Genomic DNA, 11191 nt, shown 5'->3' on the forward strand with positions numbered 1-11191 from the left:
ATGTTTCCATTTAGCACCATGTGCTTAAAGGAGAAGGAAAGTCGTTTAGAACTTGAGGATGCCAAATATTAAGCACCCCCAAGTGAAAGTATTTACTTATCTGAAACCCCTGGCCGGTGCTCCTATCAGCAGAAAACTGCACTGGCCCGGGGCTATTCCACGGAGCAATCCTCTTCCAGCTTCATGGCTGCGCATGCGTATTAGAGTGAAAAGCCAAACTTTAAATAAAAAGTCGGCTTTTTCCTTCTGCTGCGCATGCGTTTGCCCCGGCAAATTTGAAGAAAGAAGTATCCAGAAGAAAATCGCTCCGTGGTGCTTGCTGGAATAACCCCGGGCCACAGTTTTCTGCTGATAGGAGCACTGGGGTTTCAGGTAAGTAAATACAATCACTTGGGGGTGCCTAACATTTGGCACCTTCAAGTGCAGTGTCGGACTCAGACACCAGGGGCCCACCCAAAAACCTCAGACCAGGCCCACTCTCAGTATTATTCTTTTTCTCCTAATTCAACCTCTATTCATCTAGTCTCTTTATTTTACATACTATAATCTATTATTCCATCTATTTAGCCTCTTTGTTCTCATAGAAATAGGGAATGACCATGAAATAGGCCAAATTTAGCAGCATGAGGACCCACTGACACCTGGGCCCACCGGGAGTTTTCCTGGTATCCCTGTGGGTCAGTCCAACACTGCCCAAGTGCTAAACAACTTTCCTTCTCCTTTAATGTCATATCTCATCAATTCAAAACATTTTCTATATATCCAACAATGCCAGTTTAGACAAAGTTTAAAAAAAGTTTAGACAATATGAGGTTTTTATTGTGGATCAGAGATTGATAAAGTGTGGTGGATCTTCAGGCTTTATCCAAGGATGCTCAGAGTTTTAGTTTGGAGCCGCTCTGCTGCTCTATGTATTCCAGTAAATCATTTTTGCTGCTGTGACATTTGAACATGATTCTGAACAATATTAATTAAGTTTCTAATTTAAGTTGCGATGTTGAGCATACCCTGGTCTAGCAGGTATAAACCAGAATGGTACAGGTTCCAGAAGTCATGTTAGGATTGGTCAATACAGAAGATAATCTTTTTTTTAAAATGGTTTTTGTAGGTGAAATAATTTCTGTCGCTCTTGAAAGCATGGGTTGACGTGTAGACTGAAAATGAAGAATGAATTTTAACGGTATATAGTCCTTTTAAGGGAAATGTCAATAGAAGCAGGCCTAGAGTTTCTCTGCAGGTCACTTATAGAAGCGGAACGGTCTTATCTACTTTATCCCGTCTTCAAATCATTCCAAGTAGTTTTACTTTCCTCCGTTTCTTCAACATTGGACCCCTTAACACCAGCAAGGAATTACATGTGTATAACTAATAGATAATTCAGAAAGTACGACTGGCATTAAGTCTAAACCATACCTCGATTTCATCCCTTCCTTGTAACATCAGCAATAAAATATTAATTTAATCAATTATAAACACTGTTCTTCTTCCATGAGTCTTCCTGGTGTCATAAAAGATAATTTTCAAATCATTATGAATGTATCAAACATAGTGGCAAACGCCGCACCGTGTCTGGTGAGTTCTCATTTTAAACACGTGCAAGTGTCTTGAAAATAATCTATTTCCATTTGTAATAAAGTAAAAAATCAGTTTCCCTTTAAACTGAAGTGTATTTAAACCAATCAAGCAATCAAATGGCAGAACAACATCGATACATAAATCAACCCACTGACGGGCAGACCGATTCATAAGGGCAGAGACACACGTGGAGATTCGGGGAGATTAGTCGCCCGATGACAAATCGACTCTTCTTCTGGGCGACTAATCTCTGCAAACTGCCTTCCTGCCAGCTAGAATCTAAAGGAGAAATTCACTAAAGGGGGAAGTGACTAACGTTAGCGAAAATTCACCAGCATCGGGACTTCGCCGATTTACTAATGGGCGCAGACGTAACTTCACTAGCGAAGGAGACAGACTCTAGCGGTACTTTGCACGCTTATGCCAGGCAAAGTTTTGCTCTGGCGAAAGAGCGTTACTTCGCAAATTCACTAAATTTCACCTGGTCCGCCAGATTTGCCTTCGCCAGCTCAGACCAGGCGCACTGCAATGGAATGTATAGGGCTTCTTCAATTTTTAGTTGAAAAATTTTCTAAGTCCCAAAAAACGCTGGCGTCTTTTACTTTTTCAGGGTGATAGGCTGCAAAAGTCTCTAAAAATTTTTATGGGTACCCGGGCTCCCCTGTACATTTCCTAACATATGCCACATAAACTATACACTGGGCTCATGTGTAGGGCAATATAACAACTTTATTTTATTAAGGTTCCCCGGGCTTGTGTAATGTAATGTATTGGCTGCAACATATACGTCCATTAAACTTTAACTACCCACCGTATGCAAATTAGCCAACGCTAGCACAACTTCGCCAGAGTTCGGCGCCCTGGACGCAACGTGTCCTGGCGAAGTGTTGCGATGTGAGCGATGCCGGCGCTGGCGAATTTCCGCAGGTTAGTGCATTTGGCCCTAAATCGGAAAACAAAGTGCTCCAAGTGCCATCCCTCGAGCGATTTAGATTCTAGCCGGCGGGTAGGCAGTTTGGGAAACTGAGTCGCCCTAAGAAGAGGCGATTTGTCGTCGGCGACGAAATCTTCCTGAATCTCCACATGTGTCTGCCCAAGAGCATTATCTCCCTCACACCGTAACCGGAATGGTTTCTTTGCTTTGCTGCTTTCCAAGTCCTACCACCTCGGAAGCCGTGTTCTAACACTGATGAAATCTAACAAGGTCGAGGCTGTCTGTATGTTTGGATATATGGCTCTGAATTATGAGGCTGTATCTGTTCTATTAAACCAGCAGTTCTGGATGCATAGTTGGCCACAGAGACATTAGAGAGTGATTTGCCTGTCTTCAGCCATGATTCCTTGAGTGAGAGTTAAAGCATTAATGGCAATGCATGAAGTATGAGACATGTGAATATCTTTTCATTTCAGGAGGCTGTGCACTTCATGTCTTCCAATCTGACGGGTGGAAAATGGACCGCACCTCCACAAAATAAATTAAAAAATCCAATTCTATTTATGGCTATTAAAAGAACATGAGGACAAGTAGACGCATCATCGCCTGACGCTAATCACACATGGCGATTCGTTTTCCGAAGTTTGAGGCAACTTCAGGCGACTTCGGAAAACGAACAGCCGCGTGTGATTAGTGCCGGCCTTTTTTTGAATTTTAAGCCAGCGCAGAGTCAGGGAAGGCGTTTGGGGAGATTGGTCGCCGCAAAGAGGAGGCGATTAGTCATCAGGCGACCAAATCCCCCCAAAAGCCTAATGTGGACTTAACCTAAAAGACATTCATATTATTATTATTTACATACTGCAAAAAAAGTTTCCAAGTCATCAGTCGGTTGTCCATGTAATGACCATACCATATCACTTGATCCCTAAAGGGGGAGGCAGCTCCAAATCTGCAAGAAGGGAGTAGACATCAATAGAGCAGGCGTCATGTTTAACATATAGCTTAATATTTCCAATAACTACATGTTACTATAAATATCACTGGTCAGTATTTTCCCTTTCTACACTCATATTTAATTAAAACAATGCAGCAGCAATTTTCAGCCACAACGTCATTTCTCACAATGCCTTGCATGCTTCCTTATGGCTTTTGCTACATTCTTTCAATAGTCAGAACCAGCGCTGCAGAGAAGAGCATATGACAGGCATAATGTTTCATTAGAATTAATATACAGTTACCCTGTAGTGGTCAGAATTTGCATGGGAGTATCCAATATAGTTCAAATAAAAATGTGCTCCAAATATATCCATGAAAAGTGCCATTCAAGTTATAATAGAACTGTAGTAGCCATTTTGAATAGCAAACAGCACCTAACTAGAATGCAGCCGTTTTCTTCTTTAGGGCATCTAAACAAACAGAAAATCAATACATTTGTGTGTTGTAAAGTATATTTTTATTTTTCTGAATTTTTAAATTTCACCAGTACAGTTCCCAATGTTGGCAATTACTTTTGAGCAGGCTACTACAAGGTGGAATAAGAAAACAAGGACCTGGCGGCTGCACTTGTGCCATTCAGCACCTACCATATACTGTATATATATATATATCTAAGTCAGCCCTTTAGCCTGCCAATATCATGCTTTTCCCTACATGGCCACCAGAGGGTAACCGAAATATGTTGGCGATATATAAAAACATGTTAATAATAAATAATAATAATAACTGTCTATGCAGTAGTTCTCTTCATGACACATTTAGATTGTAAGGGCTCTTACACATGGCTGTTTTTGCCTTGCGCTCCCCTGCGTTGCGTTTTCTTCCATTCAGCCGCAGGGGAGCGCAGGAGTAGACGCAGTCAATTATTGTGAAGGGGGCTGTACTCACACAGACGCATGTATGCGCCGAATGCAGGTGAAATGCAACATGCTGCGTCCCAACCTGTGTTTGGTGCTTACATGCATCTGTGTGAGTACAGCCCCCTTCAAAATAATTGACTGCGTCTACTCCTGCGCTCCTCTGCAGCTGAATGAAGAAAACGCAGGGGAGCGCAGGCAAAAACAGCCGTGTGTAAGAGCGTTAAGCTGTGCTGACAGCAGGAGTCAATCAATGGCTTCCTTTCTGAGAGTCATTCCACTGGGTCTATGTCAGGAGCTGGAGGAAAGTTGCTGTTTCTTGCTCCCTGCAAATATTTAAAACAAAACAACTTTTATTATGCATACAATCATTTTCTATTTGGGAATAAATGACATTTAAGTAATATGAACTTTTTATTGTTGTATAGAGTATGTGTGTAATAAATGCTTTGCTATTTGGGTTTAGATGGTTTAGATCCCCTTAGGGCAGGACTACACGGCCGATTCCGCCGCACTGCAAAATCGCAGGCGCCACGTCGGAAACAAGGTAAGTAATGGCAGTGTCGTATTGTTGATGTGACACGACTGTCTGATGCAGACGCAGCGTCTGCATCCGACAGTCGTGTTGCGTCGTATCAATGCAGCAAGACGATGCGACAATTGAACTACTTACCTTATTTCCGTCGCATCCAACGTGACGCCTGAGATTTTGCGCGACGGAATCGGCCATGTAGTCCTGCCCTTAAAGTGGAGGTCACATGTCATTCCTGATTAACTACACATAAGTAGGATAAATACCCATATAAAATAGAACTGCCCAACATATACTTTATATGCAGGTTCTGAAATAAATGATCTGACATTTGCTTAAAGAGTTCAAACTGCAAAAAAAAAATCAGTGCGATACACCATAATATTTAGGGGCAGATTTATCAAGGGTCGAATTTCGAAGTTGAAAATACTATGAAATTCGACCATCGAATTGAATTACTTAGACTTTGAATATTGAAGTCGACGTTTTTTTCCATCGAATTTGGCCATTTGTGGTCGAAGTAAAATTGTATGGAACGATTCGAAGGATTTCAGCGATCGATCGAACAATTTTTCTTCGACTTAAAAAAACTGCTCTAGAAGGTCCCCATAGGCTAACATAGCACTTCGGCAGGTTTAATTTGGCGAAGTATTGAAGTCGAAGTTTTTTTAAAGAGACAGTACTACGATTATCGAATGGTCGAATATTCAAACTATTTTACTTCGAAGACGTAGTATCCAATTTCGATGGTCGAAGTATCCAAAAAATTACTTCGAATTTTTTTACTTTGAAAATTCCCTCGAATTCACTTCGACACTTGATAAATCTGCCCCTAAATGTCAATGCAATATTCCTTCCCAGAATTTCAGCATAACTGCACCAACAGTATCTGGGAACAAACCTCTGTGTGTTAGTAACTGAGTGAACATGGGCGTGTGTGAACTTGAGTGCCCTTCAGTTGGATAGTGTGTCTATTGGAGCCTTACACAAATAATGGTCAATGCATATGTTACAGAGATTCTATACACAAAAGAGTGTTACTTTAGTTTATTGCCAATTAGTCATTCATCATAATGATACAAGAAAAATGCAAAAAAAAAAAAACTTGTTTATATATAAATGACCTTTGTCCATAATGGAAATCATGCGGCAATAATGTGAGTAGGAAATTCCTCTCTGTCAGTTCTGATGGAGGTGCAAATTGGCACATAGAGAGAGCATATATACGCATCTGCTGCAACATCCAGCCTAAAGGCATCTAGTTAACATCTCTAAATGCCAGTGTCATTTCAGCTCCACATAATTAAATGTGCTAATAGGCAGAGGTGCAGAAATAATCAGGACCAGTGATTCATGCCCCCGAGCACCACAAGAATAAGCCTTTGGTGAGAAAAGTATTATAGACATTAGAGGGTAGTATAACTGAAGGGATAGATATTGTTTGCCAGTGTCGGACTGGGACACCAGGGGTCCACCCAAAAACCTTTGACTAGGGGTCCACCAATTAATCTTAGACCAGGGGCCCACTCTAAGTTGTATTATTATTCCTCTCCTTACTCAACCTCTATTCTCCTAGTCTCTTCTCTTTACATACTTTAATCTATTATTCCATCTATTTAGCCTCTTTGTTCTCATAGAAATAGGGAATGGCCATTAAATAGGACTCGTGTCTAGCAGCACAAGGGCCCACTGACACCTTGGCCCACCGGGACTTTTCCAGGTATCCCTGTGGGCCAGTCCAACACCGATTTGCTATCCCAGCAAAAGATGTTTACATTTAAACAGTACACCTATAAACTACTTCTTGCTCATTGGTGCTAAGGATTTTAGAACTGATACAGACTTGGTACTTAACATTACTCCTATACTATGTGCCAATAGTAAGTCTCCGTATGTGCATGAAAAATGTCCAACCTGGAGCCAATTAATTAGTTAATTAGTTGCATGACGAAGATCTGTAGGGTCTTGCTCATGTGAAGTCAATTATAATAATTGTACTAATGAAATGCAATTTACAAACTGGTCAGTACACAGACGTTTTCGGCACGCTGCGACAAAACACGTGACAAATCGATGCATCTGCATCCGAAAGTCGTGTCGCTTCGGATCAACACTGCGACTTCATCCGACATTTCTATCTCATACCTTATTTCCTTCGCAGGCGTTTTGTCACAATGCGTCGGATCTTGCCGAAAGTGTCCATCTAGTCCAGGTATCCCCAACCTTTTGAACCCATGAGCAACATTCAGAAGTAAAAGGAGTTGGGGAGCAACACTAGCATGAAAAATGTTCTTGGGGTGCCAAATAAGGGCTGTGATTGGCCATTTAGTAGCCCCTATGTGGATTGTCAACCTACATTGAGACTCTGTTTGGCAGTACAACTGTTTTTTATACAACCAAAACTTGCCTCCAAGTCTGGAATTCAAAAATAAGCACCTGCTTTGAGGCCACTGGGAGCAACATCCAAGGGGTTGGGGAGCAACATGTTGCTCACGAGCTACTGGTTGGGGATCACTGATCTAGTCCTACCCTAAAGAGGAACGACCTGCTGAAAGTGTCAGACTGGGATGTGTAAGAAATGCCTGTCAATATTCATGCTGCCTGCCTCTGACTTACACTAAATGGCAACCTCCTGCCACCATATGCGTGCAACCTGAAAACAAATTAGAGACACACAGATACCTAGGTTCAGACTTAAGGTTAGGCCACACTGGGCGTTTTGGGGAGATATGGCGACTAATCGCCTCGTCTTTGCGGCGACCAATCTTCCCAAATGCCTTCCCTGACTCTGTGCCGGCTAAAATTAAAAACCGCCGGTGCTAATCACGCGCTGTGATTCGTTTTCCGAAGTCACCTGAAGTTTCTTTGCAACTTCGGGCAACCGGAAAACGAATCGCCGCATGTGATTAGTGCCAGCGTTTTTTCATTTTAGCCGGCACAGAGTCAGGGATGGCGTTTGGGGAGATTGGTCCCCGCAAAGATGAGGCGATTAGTCACCAGGCGACCAAATCTCCCCAAAACGCCCAGTGAGTCCAAAGATAAAAAAATTTCTTACATAATTAGAGAGGATGTAATTCAAGCTAGGGCTTCACCAAATCCACTTTTTTATAGGAATACCAATCTTCCATGAACAATTTGCTGAATCCTGAACTAAATCCAAAGCTATACTTGCAAATGCAAAAACCCAAGGGGAAGAAAACTGTTGCAGTATCCACAGTTACATGTCTTAAAGTGTGATTTTAAAGGGATCCTGTCATCGGAAAACATGTTTTTTTTTCAAAACGCATCAGTTAATAGTGCTACTCCAGCAGAATTCTGCACTGAAATCCATTTCTCAAAAGAGCAAACAGATTTTGAAATCTGACATGGGGCTAGACATTTTGTCAATTTCCTAGCAGCCCCCAGTCATGTGACTTGTGCCCAGGGCCGGAACTAGGGGTAGGCAGAGTAGGCACATGCCTAGGGCGCAAAGCTTGAAGGGCGCCAGGCACGTACCTTTCTCCGCTTCCTACCCCTAGTCCGGCTGAGTGCGCTCCTCTGCAGTCCTGTGTACTGTTTGTGTGCGCATGCGTGCACGTACAGGAGGGGAGGAGGAGAGCATACCGGAAGGGGGGTGACGGGTCAGTCAGCGTGCATGAGCGCGTACTTCCTGCGCACACGGTGGAAGGGGCACCACGGCTGGCTGGCTTGCCTGGGGCACCTGGCCCAGCCCTGCTTGTGTCTGCACTTTAGGAGAGAATCACTTTCTGGCAGGCTGTGGTTTTTCCTTCTCAATGTAACTGAATGTGTCTCAGTGGGACATGGGTTTTTACTATTGAGTGCTGTTCTTAGATCTACCAGGCAGCTTTTATCTTGTGTTAGGGAGCTGCTATCTGGTTACCTTCCCATTCTTCTTTTGGCTGCTGGGGGGAAAAAAGGAGGGAGTGATAACACTCTAACTTGCAGTACAGCAGTAAAGAGTGATTGAAGTTTATCAGAGCACAAGTCACATGACTTGGGGCAGCTGGGAAATTGACAATATGTCTAGCCCAATGTCAGATTTCACAATTGAATATAAAAAAACCTGTTTGCTCTTTTGAGAAATGGATTTCAGTGCAGAATTCTGCTGGAGCAGCACCATTAACTCATTCATTTTGAAAAAAAAAAAAAATTTCCCATGACAGTATCCCTTTAAGGGTTAGGGTGTGGTTTGCTTAGGCTCTTGAGTTTGGCTATTTCCAGTTAATGCAAAAGAGTGCGCAACAAAAGCAGATTAATGCCATGGTATCCCTATGGCTTCTAACACAATATGTTCTATCAGAAGAACTAGGGGCTAAGATAAAGCTGAGATACAGGCTGTAAGAGAAAAGAACCCAACAGTAAGGGGTGACCTTAAACTGCTTTAATTTAATGTGGGCTATAAAGTGATGAACAGGGAATCCATCAGACATATTTGAGGCCCCTCTCAAACTATATTTAACTCCTAGCCTATACCTCCATGCCCATGATAGTTGCCCTGATGCAAATGAGTTATGTGCCTTAACAAGTGGCAGCATTGTCCTGCTGCTATACTTCTTGTCCATGAGGACAACCATGTGTATATGTATGCTACTGCTCCACCTTCCCTGTACAACGAAGGGCTCATATGAAGGTTCAGTAATGATCTACACACATGTAAAGAAAAATATCTTTATTCTCATATGTTATTTAATGGACATGCGAATAAAAGATCATTATTCAATTCATTCTTTCTCTCTAGTCACCATAAAAAGCCTCCTTTAGACTAAAATATGTAATTTAAGATGATATTTTCCAATTTAAGAACATGTATTTCAATGAATGTAGGCAAAGGCTATTGTTTTGTTACACTTACACAATTCAACTTGTTAAAAAGGGGACGTAACTAAGCATAATCAGAATATTAATGAAGATAGAAGCCCTTTAATAGAGTTATACATTATACAGCTTTGCTTGGGTATTGACAGCTCTAATTCACAGGTTGACCAAATTTCATAGCACCAGCTGAACACAGAATAATCCCTTTAACAGACCTACTTGCAAAACTTCCCATAACTCGGCTTTACTCTCTACTCTAGAGGTCTGTGGGTTGTATTCCGCCCCTTTCAGTAAGGGTTCCATTCAGGGCTGTTAGTCATTGTTACTTTTGCAAAGATATAAAAGGAAAGTTTTTACTCACACAAATCAGCAGCCAAAAAAGTGAATCGCTAGTGGTTAAAGCCATGTGTCGCTTCAGTCGTCCAAAATCGCTTGAGGCAAGAGGAACACATGGGTTTCAGAGGGAAAGCATTTAAAGGAGATTAGACGCCCACAAAGGGATTCTGTCATGGAAAAACATGTTTATACATAACAGCAGTCCTCCATGATTACTGCATTCTAATCCATTTTTATACTTAATTGTGAAATCTGCCATAAGGCTAGACATGTTCTTAGATTCTCAGGTGCCCTCAGTAATGTGACTTGTGCTCTGATAAACTTCAATCACTCTTTACTGCTGCACTGCAAGTTGAAGTGATATCACCCCCTACCTTTCCCCCAGCAGCCCATCAGCAGAACAAAGGGAAGGTAACAGCTTCCTGACTTTGCTAAATGCCCCATCTAGTGGTAGATTTGAGAACAGCACTCAAAAGTAAAAGACCCAAGTCTAGCCATGGCCGGTTACAATGTGAAAAGGTAGCTTATCTAAAAGCAGTTCCATTGTGTAGTGCTGGCTCTCTGAAAGTACAGGATCGTGCACAATGACCCAAGATGGCTGCCTTCACACTAATATTACAGCTAAAACATTTATTTATTAGTTCAAGAATAAGATTTCAAATGGTATAATGAATTATTTCCAATGTACACCATAAAAATAAACCATCAAAATAATGTCAGAATCCCTGTAAGGATTTGCCGCTCTTTACAATCTTCTAGTAACAACATTAAATAAGAGTCCATGCTTTGGTAAGACCCAGCAGCAACCATTGTTCCAGCATCCCAACAACTGTCTGTAGTTATCAATTAATTGTGGCCTTAGTGGGATAAGAAATTCTTTGTACCTAGCTAGTTGCTTTAAAAATTAAACCCTAATCCAAGTAGAGGGCAAGAAAAGGCCAGACATAACTATGACTGTTGTGTTTGCAAAAAGGTATAGGGTTAATATATAATTTTCCATGCACATAAAGCCAATGACACAGCTCAGCTTTCAGTCCAAGTTTCAACCAACCCCACCTATCTTCCAGATAGGGTCCCCTGCCTCCTCTTGCCCTGCTTAAATTCTCTACCAGGTAAATCAGGTGCATAAGAGGAAATTTGAAGGGG

Source organism: Xenopus laevis, chromosome 8S, assembly GCF_017654675.1.
Source record: "Xenopus laevis strain J_2021 chromosome 8S, Xenopus_laevis_v10.1, whole genome shotgun sequence".
Lineage (NCBI taxonomy): Eukaryota > Metazoa > Chordata > Amphibia > Anura > Pipidae > Xenopus > Xenopus laevis.